The sequence below is a fragment of the Temnothorax nylanderi genome, unplaced genomic scaffold (genome assembly GCF_030848795.1).
Source record: "Temnothorax nylanderi isolate EJ_2023f unplaced genomic scaffold, tnyl_v1.0 TNYL_tig0001_pilon, whole genome shotgun sequence".
Taxonomy (NCBI): domain Eukaryota; kingdom Metazoa; phylum Arthropoda; class Insecta; order Hymenoptera; family Formicidae; genus Temnothorax; species Temnothorax nylanderi.
This window is the reverse complement of record NW_027249063.1, coordinates 3406723-3420023: the sequence shown is the minus strand read 5'-3', so window position 1 is coordinate 3420023 and position 13301 is coordinate 3406723. Positions and strand designations below refer to the sequence as shown.

General features: G+C 45.4%; 2 long non-coding RNA genes across 4 annotated transcripts in view; one reads left to right on the top strand and one right to left on the bottom strand.

Moving 5' to 3' along the window:
• Nucleotides 1-13301, bottom strand: part of LOC139781584 (uncharacterized) — a 238758-nt gene that overhangs the window by 99424 nt on the left and 126033 nt on the right. For all 3 annotated transcript variants that reach the window (XR_011720609.1, XR_011720594.1, XR_011720599.1), the window contains exon 4: nt 11898-11925. This is a non-coding gene — a long non-coding RNA (uncharacterized lncRNA). The remainder of the gene's footprint in view (nt 1-11897; nt 11926-13301) is intronic.
• Nucleotides 56-6907, top strand: LOC139781676 (uncharacterized). The gene is made up of 3 exons (XR_011720638.1): nt 56-527; nt 4834-6180; nt 6737-6907. It is a non-coding gene; the product is annotated as an uncharacterized lncRNA (long non-coding RNA).

Genomic DNA, 13301 nt, shown 5'->3' with positions numbered 1-13301 from the left:
GCAGATGCGATGATTCGCGTCGGAGAATGCGTAACGGTAGCGGAGAGAATGCAAATGTGTTACGCTTATAAACGGCGGAGGCGGCACAGACTCCCGCGTTTCGCGTCGAAACCTGATGCACGCGTGCATTTCCAGTTCGACGTATGCACATCGGCGGCGCGGCGGCGGCACGGGCGTGTGCGAAAATTACGCGGCGGTCTGGCTGCGCGAGATACGATTGTATTCCGAGTACGGCTTTCGGTACTCGCGCGAACCGCGCGCCGGATTTTACGCGGTACATAAGGCGTGACGGGAGTAACGAGCTGTATCGAAGTCACGCGCGATAAGGGCTGCAGGCTGCATACGCTGACTAATAGTCCAGCGGACGCTTGTTTATACTTTGGTTGGTGACGAGTGATATTTGCATAAATATGTATTAGCGAGTGGAAGAAATGACGATTCGTGTCTCGTGATATTGATAGAGGATTTAATATAGGACGAAACCTGAGAGAAGTAAAAAGGCGTAAATGGAGCGTGTCGAATGGAGAGTAAGTCAACGCACTTAACGTGAAACGTTAAGTATTAACAACATTCCGTTGCTCTCATTCAACTGATCGCTAAAATGAAACACTTGCATCGCCATTATTTCCGGGAACAATAAAGGCTCAGGGCGCAAAAATCACATGTACAAATTTTACTTCCATCTTATTATTTCGCCAATTTATCAAAATTGATTCGATAGATTGCGATTTCGCGATCGGAAATAAATCATAATAATCAAATACCACGAACGCATCTCGGGTTTCCTTACGCGCCGCTCGCCTTTTCTGCTAACATCGAGAGAATGGCGCGCGGTCGCGCTACAAATCCGGCAAAACTCTCGCGGACGACACCTGCTGAATTATTCAGCGAGAGCAGCCGCGGTGTCGTACGAGAGCGGCTTTTGATTGCTTCTCTTTCTCTCTTTCTCTTCCTCTCTCCTTTCGAGGAGAGATTCGAGGTGCGAGAGGCGATAGAAGGGATAGAGGAAAATTCTTCTGTCGGCCGGACAGGTAACCGAGAAGCCGCAGCAGTTCCGAGGGTCGCGGCGGAAACTACCACGCATCTTTCTCAGTACCTGTCTGGCACAATCGCATTTCCATCGACGCCGATCTGTTTATACACGATGCCGGACACGCCCGACAAATATTTTCTTGGCAGAATTCTTCCTCCCAGGATCGAACGGCAATAATGGCGCTTTCACCGAGATTGACGGGCTCGCAAACGGAACACGGCGCGTTTTAAACAATCAAACCAGTTAGCTCTCGGTGAGAGTCGAAGATCTGTAACCGTTATTATTTCGATCGGTGTTACACACTCGTCTGGAGCTTCTCTTCTCTACTCATGACGAAGATATAACGCGCGTCCACAAGATGAAACACCTTTTCGCCTCTCATCCTTTTTTTTCGGCCTTTCCAGCCATTGTGTGTTTAGACACGCTTTCTCGCTGAGCTTGCGGCGAAATGGTACATTGAAAAACATAATCTCTTTGATGTTAAGCAATCATCATCAAAGACAATATTAAAGATTAAAACATCTAAGGTGATTATTATTCGGCGTCCTAGAATTAATAAAGCGCAGGAAGCGATGTATCATCGGTCTAGAGGTCCGGTTTGTACGAATGGAATGTTGATTGGCTTGATCGCGTTTGCAAATCGTGATTAACGCGCGTCTTCCGGCTCGGCGGGCATCTTCCTCATCACCCGCGGCCGGGGCATCTTCCGGCGTGATTTCGCGCGTTCCTTCTTTCCGCCGCGCCGCCGCCGCTCCCGTCGCGTCAGCGGGGTTGGTCAGACTCGCTCGTTAATCTTTTTTACGACGCGCCTCGCGCGGAAGAGCTCCGTTTCCCTCGGGGGTGACGAAGGAGGTGTCCCGCGCTAATAAATAATTTCTCGCGTAGTCCCTGTAGATCTGGCGATGATAACCCGGGCTGAAATACGCCGGACATGGGTCTTCGGGGAGGCACGTGAGGACGAGCACACGCGTGCACGGTGGTTACGCGCGACGAACACGAATGCAAGCGGGCGGCGGAGGAGAACGAAAGGGACCGTACACGTACACGCAACTACACTTGGCCGGGATGAAAGATGGTCGCTTCATAAGAGATACGAGAACGTATAGCAGGACGAACGTATCAGGGGAGCAATTATATAAAAATGTTGTGTCTTGCGGTGTGGCGCGCTAGTTTAACCTACTCAATACATACGCAGTTTGTCATCGTTAGTTCCCTATAGCCCTTTGTAACTCGCTTCTTATTACTGAAATATGTTTCTCACCCTGGTCCCTGGGCTTATAGTTCTTGCCTAACAAAGAAAATGATTGACACAAATCGTATTATTTGCAGATAATCTCCCTTTTCTCATCTCTTTCTCTCTCTTTCTCTTTTAATTCTTTCTTTTTTGGGTGGTTATTTCAACGTGATTGAAATAAGTCCACAAGAATCAGATTGATGTTTTTTGTAAACGATCTCGTTATGACGACGAGGAAAATGGAAAGATGTTTCGAAATACGCGATAATATACTTATGGTACTCGAGATATCAGGAATGCTCACGGAACAAACCTGGGGGATGGGAACCTCGGGGAAGGACCGCAGCGGCCCTGGGGGGCCCGGTGGTGGTATAAGAGCGCAATTAAAATGCCGCGCTAGCGCCACTCAGCAGCAACCGCCGATAAATAAACGCGACTACCGCTGCGTACAACGAGTAGAATAAGTGTGCAGGAGGACTGTTCCGTAACCAACCAGCCAGCCAGTCAGAAGGTGGTGGTTGAGAGAGCCTCCTCCGCAGAATTCTCTCCTCTCGCTCTCCCATCTCTCTTTCTCCTTGTCCCCCTATTCGTCCGTTCTCATTCTACACTCGCGTTTCTCCCGTTCCGTCTCTTTCCCTCTTATTCTTTCTCAGTTTCACGCGCGCACACACACACACACACACACACACACACACACACACACACACACACACACACACACACACACACACACACACACACACACACACACATACCTATATATACATATACATATACGCACGCGCGCGCAATGGACAGACATTCTGCCTTCTGCCTCTGGCGCTCACAATAAAAAGGTGGAGACGCTTAGCCCATGCGGCCATGTTTCTCATCCCCCTGTCGGTATCACCGACTAACCCCCTCTGCTTTCCTCCTGGCCATCCTCGCCGCGGAAAAAGCACGTAACGTATAGCCGCGATCTAATTGTTGGAATTATCGTCTGACGCGGCGCCGTAAGAAAATGGCCGTGGGGAATACCGCGGGAGGGACCGCGCCAAGGCGCATCGGGTGTCTGAGCCGATTCATTGAGATATGACTCGCATGCGAGCTCGTGTGAGTTTTCGGATCTTCAATCTTTTAATTGAATTCCACATTGATCACCATTAATTGTTGACTGACATCATTCTCTGGAACGTTTGAAATCGTTAGGATCTATGTGGAGACGTAATTAACAAATATCTTATCCATTTACCTGTCTGAAACCGTGATAGTCATCTATGTAATTTTGTTTTTTGATTAAAAAATTTATCGACTACCGGGAAAGAGTGGTACCATTAATCTAATAAGATGAGACGTCGAATCGTAAATCGTACTCGTCAAGAGTAAGCGGAAGACTCTCTAACGTCCACTTGTCTTCGAGAACGGAGGTAAGGTATATAATTGTTAGAGTTATCACATTTCGCCGCGGTAAGAAAATGTCAGACCACAGAAACCTCGGCTACGTGCCAGAGATGGAGAATTATCTCAATAGCAAGTGCAAGCTCGAAGCATTGGCCCATTGTTCTGCCAAGACGCCTGGCTTTCTGGCGTCTCTCGCTATCGCTCTATGAAAAAAGTGCGGTAATTGCTGCGCTCGTTACCGTTCCTGCCGATGCGGCGTAATCGGGGACCCTCCTGACAGAAAGATAATAAATGGTTTTCCTTTCAGAGAGCCTACCGTGTGCTCGCCGCGTGAATGCCGAGCGGATTTTTAATATTACTCCGTTCGGCTGTGGCGCGTAATCGCATATAGTAGATACATGACGTATTGACGAATATTTAACCTTCGGAGTCGTTAAGTTGGATTATTTGATAAAATGGCATACTCGTCGAAGGGGGAAGTCACGTTAGTTCGAGCGTTAGTTTGTACACGATACCGACTGATACGGTCGAGATCAAGATCGACCTGCGACATGCGTGAGTGGAGAAGAGAAATGTCAGCGGGAATACAATTGGGGACCTTGGCACCCTCGTCGTATAGATAGAAACGGAAACGGGATCCGCGGTGAGGGCGCGCAGATATTTACGAGGCAATAATTTAACCGCCACTTAGTCGGCTATTAATTTCGGAAATTGCTGAGAAAGCAGGAAATTATGAGAAAGAGAGGAGAGAGAGAGAGAGAGGGGGGGTGGGAAAGAGAGAGAGAGAGAGAACGGCTACCCGACTTCGGAATATCTGCGATTCGTTCGAAAGAGACGAATATCACGTCCCAAGCAGAAAAGGAATCTCTCTCTCCGGCCAAGAACATGTGTGACTCGTTGGGCGTATGTTCTAATTCTTTCCGCGAAATCTTTCGCTCGCTGGAATGTCTGCGTACGCACATGGTCGCCATGATCTCGCGAAGAGGCTCGTTTAGCTCGGTGATTGATCGTCACTCGTATGCAGGTCCAACCGTGTATTGCTTTCTTTTAAGCGTTTTCATAATTTATTTTATGTTATGGCACATGCCGGATCCGTGTCTCGCGATTGTAATTAAGAGAGCCTGAACTTAAACGAGGGCGCCTTTTCGCACGTCTCTCTGCCTCACGTTCCATTTCTGACCAACAGCTGCCATGCCCCCCCCGAAACTACCGATGACGCCACCGATAAAAGAAAGCATCGCGGCCGATTGATTGGAGGAGTGCGCCCACGCTATGCTCGCCGGATGGATTCCAATTATGCCCTACTATTTGCGAAGCACTCCCACGCCTGACACGATGATTTCATATCGGCTTGGCGAACGGCTTCAGTGGGTCTACCATGGCTGTCCGATATGCGATATTAATACGACTGACCTCCGACCCCTTATTTTCATCTTTTTCTCTTTCTCTCTCTTCCTCTCTTCTGCTTTTCCTTCGTCCCTGCGGTCTCATTGTGTACCTGCGTTCTCATTGTATAAGCTTGCGCGTATATCCTCCCATGATTAAAGGGACAATGAAAAAGAATAGAAAAAAAAAACCCAAGTATTTCTATAGATGCGGCCAGTCGCAGTTAAATTCGATATCTCGTCAGAGCTTGAATCGTAAAAATAACGATTGCACCTGAGAATAATATCTGTTTTAAATCGGAATAAAAATTCTTTTTATGTTGGCATGTTACTTCTATTACTGTCATTTCCTATTCAAAATATACATTCAATTTTCCTATAATCGATAATATTTCATATAAACTACTATTTACGGATATTCTTGGTTGTGATAATCCCGCTGGATTATATATAGAATACCTCGTACCGTGTGTAATGTACCGTGTAACTTTGTTGTGCTTGGCAAATTCTTAGTTATTTTGTTACCATGCTTATAATGCGTAACGATGCCGTTTAAGATATACGAGCTTATGTATCAGGTAGCATTACTAAACGAAACCTTGCTAAATTCTCCGAAGACGGAGCACGATAGTGTATCAAGAAATATCGATGTAGAAAATTAATAGCCTGCCTTATATGCTCATGTTCTCTTTGAAAATATTACCTCTTAATAGAAGTAATATCGCTAAAGTTGCGCGTTTCATTAAAGATAAATTCGTAGTCAGTTGCTTCGCGAGTATAACTAGTCTTCACACGCCATTTTCATTTGCCCTACGATACAGCGGACTTTTCAACGTAAAAACGGTTTAATCGACAAGGCATCTCCGGAACGTGGTCGACAGTTCGACAAGAACCATGGATTACCGCGGTATTGATGGACGTCGTCGAGCGGAGATACGAAAGGCTACATCTACATCGTTGTTTCCAGATGAACCCACGCTGCGAGACGTATGTTCTTACGACAACGACGAAATTTATCTCGTGCTGTCGGTAACAGAGATCGAAGACTTTCACGGTTGTAGCTTCGAAGACCCGCGGCGAAGTTCACCGGCGCGCCACGTCGTTAGGAAACTTTTGGTTGATTGCCAAACGAGGACGAAGATGAAGAGGTGAGAGAGAGAGAACGAGAGAGGAAACGAGAAAGACAGAGAGAGAGAGCGCGGCGCTCTCGGATCGTGATATTTTGTACTTGTCGGCAAATAATAAATGTAACACTCGCAACTACATGGATGATCCCCTTATGATTTTGTATCCCGCGTCAAATATTAAAAAAACGCAAGAGAGAAAGTACTAGCGCGCGTTAGATAATTATAGATGACCGATTTGTGTCATGATATTTCGCGAGCTGGTCTCCGTAGATGAAATCATTAATAATACAAGAGTAACGATGTACATATACCGTATATATATTCCTTATCTGTTCAGTATATTTAATACTTGTAAATAATTCATGAAGGATTGATATGTCAATTATTTTTTTTAATAGTAATGTATAAAAAAAATTATAACAGTAAAATGTAATATCCTGTTGTAGAATAAATTATAAATAAAACTTACAAATAAATCTTCTTCTCCCCCTCTATTTTATATAAAAATTCTATGCAAAAATAATTAGCAATAAATCACTCTTAGCAGCATTATTAATAACGGATGGTATATTTATAGACCCACAAGATGGAATTCGCGGAAAAATCTCACGATGGAGTATCCCTAGTGAGAAGTACCGCAGGAATTCATCATGAAACAAGAGGATCGCCTTACTTGGGGAAAGCTACGTGGTATGTCACGAAGTTCCATGAGGTATGGCGGCAATAGACGTTAACCGACTTATGTGGATAATCGGACTCCCGGAGATATCTCATATCGATGGCCGGATACTATAGATATGCGACGAATGAGTTCAGGTATGCCGGACTCGCGGGTTTGATATGATCGGCCTCCCGTATTTATTGCTTGTACCTGCTATATGATACCAATATTCCTGCTGATGCTACCAAATTGGAAGCATGAGCTTTTAGACAATCGAGGGTCGGACGTAATGATATATAGCTGACGTATTTATGTAATATCAAAGTTGATTCCTGATGCCAAAAACCGATTAAAACAAAATTTGTTATCATATATCAGCTATTCTGGGCATTCTGAAAAAAAAATGTCGAGTCTTAAATAACCGTGATATGATGAAAAGCGAGAGGGAGAGAGAGAGAGATCCGATTACATCTTAATTATTTTAGGAAAGTGTTCAAAGTCCGCATTCCACCATTCCGTTCTAAATATCATATAGAAAGAAACGATACTCTTCGTTCGTAAAACGATAATAAAACGTTAATAAAATTTGACTTACGCGTACAGCCCAATACCAACATCGCGCTTAATGTGAAACGAGCCGCAATGTGTCACGTAAGGCGGTCATCACGCGTGACGCGTGCAACGCATCCGAAACCAGTGTCGGTAATAAAACACAGTAACCCCGTGAATAATCATAACGTAATGTCAAACCCATAAAGTGCACAAAGGGCGGGCGAGTCACCCTAGCGGTATCGATGGTCGTCAACGCGGACGCGTCCCCCGAACCCTCGCGATCTGTTCACGAATTGCGATACGCGCGTGTCTTCCTCATTACGTCGCATTCGCGACGCCACGGCGCGTGACATTGTTTAATGATCACTCTTCACACGTCGTCGTCAGAACGTACCAAAAGATTTCGTCTTGATTAAAGTAATTATACCCATTCGCATGATTCAGAATAAATTTCATTCCTTTGATCGTAACGTCATAATTTCATTCGGCTTATGAGTTATTTAAATTATCATTTAACATTTAGAATAATCTAAAAGGTTTGTATTAACGTATCTGATTATCGCCTGGTGTCAATGAGAGGGACGCGAGAGTTTCCGACTACTGCTTACTACATCGAAATGCAAATACTGACAACGTTTCGCAACGCCGCTTCCTGTTTCCTGAGTCTGGCCCCGTGTACTAATGCAGAAACTTGTACTTCCTGTGTAACGCAACTTGATCGTTTTCAAGAACGTCAGCGGATTTCTTGGAAATCCGTCGACGTGCCGCTTCGTCGACGCTCCATCAATGAACTGGTGTTTCACAATTCGTCGAAATTTACGCGTTATCGTTACCGTTCATCAAAAATCGTTTGTAGTAACTTCTAAGAAACAAATTCGATGAATTGTCGAAATGTCAAGGAATATTGCTTATTTTGCATGCGTTATTTTTAAAAGGTGTGTGTGTAAGGTACACGAAACATTTTGACATATACACCGCTACATTTATCAGTATCTTTTCATGAGCTCGGTATTGCAACGCCAGTTTCTAACATTAATTCAACTTTATATCGCGGAAAATCGTGACATTACGAACAATAACTGTATGACGTGAAACGATGCGATTTCATGGCTCCGCGATACTCGGCGCGTCGTACGCGAAGCACTTAATGCAGAATAGCGCGCGGCTGACCCCGCCAGAGAGCGCCGTACCTTTTAATGCTCGGCCAAGGGTCGAATTTATGTGCCGTCCCGTGCAGTTTAATTCGGATTAAACTTATACTGCAAGGAACGAATTAAAGGGATTTGCGATTGGACACGTTGTATATGGACGGTCGCCGTTCTGTCGGGGCGAGTGTAGAGGTTCGGAGAAAAAGAGAGAGAGAGACACAGAAAGATAGAGAAAGATAGAGAGAAAGTGGAGAGAAAGAGAGAGAGAGAGAGAGAGAGAGAGAGAGAGAGAGAGAGAGAGAGAGAGAGAGTGATGGGGGGCACAGAGGGGAGGAGGCAAGGGCTCGGACTCTGGCTGCGCTCGACGTCGCACCAGTCAATTTGATTTATCGGCACGACGCCTCCGCTTCGCCTCGCCTCGTCCGCGTCGCGACGCCCTCCTCTCGCTCTGTCTCTCGCTGCTGTTCGCTCCTCTCACACACCTCTCTCTCGCGCCTGCAGCCGGATACAAATATCCAGAGGGAAACGCACACCCGTGCGAAACCATCTGCCATTCGACATCGTCTGCCGGCGCGCGACCGGTTTATCTTTCGCCGATAGATAAGTTCACTTAACTTCCACCTTCCGTGCGGTATTATCTCTCGCGAATAATATTCTATCAGCGATCGACATCACACGTCGATCTCTCTCAAAACACATCATTTTGCATTCACTATGTAATCAATCTCTCGCGAAATCTTTTGCGCGCGTTCAGAGACTTCGCTATTTTCCGTACGGATACGGCGAGGTTCGCCAGTACTCCGTAGTTACCGAGATCAACCCTTCGCAAGCACGGCCCGACTCGCTATTTCAGAAGACTCTGCAAAACGCGTACAACGCATTTCAGAGATGACCCAGAACCGTGAAGGCGGGCATCTCACAGTTGAGCGCGGATGAGCCGGATTAGCCTCTTACCTCCGCGTCCGTGGATGCCTATAACTACTGATGAATACGGATTAAGGGAGCACTGGCTGTGCACGAAGCGCGAAGCTGGTCTTGCGCGACCGAAGGAATCCGGTGATTTGCCGAGAAAGAGAGAGAGAGAGAGAGAGAGAGAGAGAGAGAGAGAGAGAGAGAGAGAGAGAGAGAGAGAGAGAGAGAGAGGGAGAGAGAGGGAAAGACAGAAACTATCCATCTGTCGCGACGGGAGTACGTTAATCTCGTTTGCAGGACCAAACACTCCTTACTTCGGGATTAACGTTGCCCGAATGGGTTCGAGTATCTCGCGCTCGATTTCTCGACTCTATCTAGAGAGCCATTGCCCGATTGATATATCTAATTATTAGATAAAATCCAGCGAAATGTTCTTTTGAACACAAAACGTGACTAACTTAAAATATTGAATATTAAAAATCGAAAAAATGATACAAATATTAAATACATATATAATAATTTTGTATTAATTTAGTGATATATTTCGAATATATTTATAATTCCGTCTGTGTCTTGGAGTTAACAAATTTCTCGTCAAGGAAGTTCTTTTCTATTTCTTCTTTCAGCCAAAATCCGCAACATCGTCGAAACAAGGAATAAAGTTACAGAGGTGGTACCGCGCATCCAGTAGCATGTACTCTTCTGGACCAACTTGAAATCCTCGATCCGAGAGTCATGCATCCCTCCCCCCCTCTCCTTTCACTGCTTTGATCGAGCTACTACCTTCCGCCTGCCTACCACCACTTCTGGGCTCTTACCGTCGTAGGGACGAAATGAAACCCTCAATATCGGTGATTGCTGCCGCAAGACGCTTCCTCGTCATCCCTCCTCGGAGCTCCCACGTTTCGAGCGGAAAAAGGAGCGATTCTGCTCCTACTCCCGACAGCTCCTCGTTTCTCCTCGGTCACCTCTCTCTCTCTCTCTCTTCCTCTTTCTTTCTCTCTCTCCCCCCTCTCTCTCTTTCTTATGCGAGGGGATGTTGACTCGCTGCTGGGCTCCAACTTTTATGGAGATGCATCCTCTAATATATCCGGGCTCCGCTTGCTCGCGCTTGTGTTTGACGAGCGTACTTCGTGAAGTATATTATCTGACGGGCGAGAGACCTCCTCGCCCTCATCTTTCCCTTACCGTTTGTTCAATTCCCTCCCACTCCAGCGACTTCGCCACCACTTGCCTTTACCTTTCGACCGTTTCCTCCGACTATTGCCCCCTTATCGATATCGCGCGGCTCCACCTTCAACGCGGCTCACTCGAAAATCATTCGAATACGATTTCCGGATCTGGTTAGGGTAGGGCTACATCGAGGAGGTCAGATTATGATCCGAGGGACGAAAAGAGAAGGAAGACATATATTTCAGAAATGCACGGCACGAGTTTCATCGTAGAGTGGATGAACGAGCGAGAAATCTTTACGGCTGCGTTCGCAACCCGATGGATTAATTTGGATTAATATCGATAACTAAGCGAATTGCGCTCTATCTTGTTAGAAAAATCGTAATTATTTTTTTAGACAAATATCTCGAAACGTTCTAGTTATAATCGATATGAAATACAATTTTCGTAAACTTTACGAGGAAGTCAAATATCGATATCAGCGGTGCAAATCTCTAGCGATTCCATTCGACGTAAGCCACGGAAAACTGAAGGCATTTTTCGCAGATATCCGACCAACGTAAGATATAAAAGTCTTTTCATTCTTTTTTTTCATAAAGGTTTTAGTAAGTACGGTAGCTTCCGTGTGCTCCTTTTCTATCCCTGTGACGATGTCAGCACGAACGAGAGAGCTTCGCGAGCTCTAGTTTCCATAGTAACACGCAGTAGTACCTCGCGGCCTGTGAATTTTTATAAGATAATCGCGAACGAAGCGCGACCGTAGACTTTCACCTACCGTGCGCGCTGCCTCACTCCCCTGCGCTCGCTCTGCCGCGCGTGAAAACCGGGAGATAATCTCTTGCTTTTTTTGTCGAACCCTCTTCTGCTCGCCCGTCCGCCTGCCCGCCCGCACCAATATGGCAACTTTCCAGTTTCCGCCCTTAGGCAGTTGCGCCGCGGTGAGGAATAGAGCGGTTACGGCGATACGCGGATGGAGGAAGAGGAGGAGGGTCGGACTATTCGTTTCCCCCATTTTACCGATATAAATAGCCTTAATTAGCGGACATTCATCGGTTACGGTTAATGGATCGTCAAGCTGCTATACATTTAACGGCGGTGCTATACCGCCCGTCCTTAAATTGAGTATCCGTCTATCACGATCGATAAGTTCCTATAGATTACCCACCCAAAGGATCAAGCCTCTTAAAACGGGAGATGTATAATCTACACTTCTTTTTGTTCACACAGATTACCTAATTAATGCAATGTCAAATTATTTTATAAAGAATTAAAAGAGTGGAAGTGCCACTTACTGGTCGCATCGCTGCAAAAGCCAAGGACCTGAAACAAAAATCGATCTTAATAAGAGCAAGAATTAAATGTAAATAAGATAATAAATGTAAATGCTCAATATAAATGATACTGTCTTATCCGCGTCACAAATATAAACAACGTAATATCGGTCAATTCTGATTGCAATTCTCAATTTTCGCCTAATGATACAGTTTGCACATTGGTTTGTAGAGAAACGCGTGTCAAGTACAACGTAAACTTTTTTTTTTCAAAAGATCAAGAGACGCGGTAGTCTTGCGTTAAATACATTTTTTGCAAAATACATACTTTCATAAACGAGACGGTACAGGAAAGAGAACGCTTCTTTGGAAATAAACCATTATTTTCTTCTTAAAAGGTTTTTTTTTTTCATTTTTAAAAGAGCTAATAATCAGGTGTCCACTATTGCGAGACATAACATACGAGAACGCGGGAAGGATAAGACTCCACTTGGGGCCCGGCGAGTCCCGATCGCAACTCTCGACACGATTTATGCAACTTGGGGACCAAGCTGGCCGCCGGCGCCAGCGGTGGACAGCCGCTGCTCGTTCGAACCCGCGGATGCTGCACAATAACTCGCATTGTGTACGCGAGGGCACCGCACAGGAATCTAACCCGGCGGGCCCGCGGGTCAAACTCCGGGAGGAGACAACGAATGCCGCAGGAGAAGATACTGCCTCAGAGAAATCGAAACATTATGCCGGACTTGGTTTTCTGCAGGATTGCCGGCTCCCCCATGTCTTATAATCAAATAATATGCGTATAATCTAACACACTTCTCTTTATTTGCACGGATTATCTAATCAAGTATCAGAATATAATGTAAACATATTTTTTAAAGCAAAAAAAATTTTTTTCAAGACATTAACAGACGCGATAGCGTAAAATTTGACTTTTACTTCCTCAGAAATGCAAATTATTCTAAAAGTCAATAAAATTATCATGATTACGGTTCACAATATTTAAAAAATGTATCTCAAAGTATATTTTTAAAAAGCGTACATTTAACAAATTCACAATAAATGACTGCACATATCTATTCGACGTCGCTTGCTCTTGTAAAAGAATTGAATCCAGGTACAATAGCGTCCCGCTGTGCCGGCAAATTTAAAAAAATGATATCATTCTAAAAGAATCCCTCGATCCTTTCTAATCGCATCAGAGCGTACAAAATCCTTCTCGTTCGCGAAAGGACCGGCACGATGGAATACCGGGAACACACCTGCGAGGAATGATATCGTATTCGCGCGTGGTCGCCGTGGGTCACAGCCGTGAATGGGGCACGATACGGCGATCTAATTCAGTCGGCATCAGCATCGGACTCTCCCATTTCGCCGTGTGCGCGTAGCGGCATGGTAGCGCTTTATTGTCCGTCCGACGAAAAA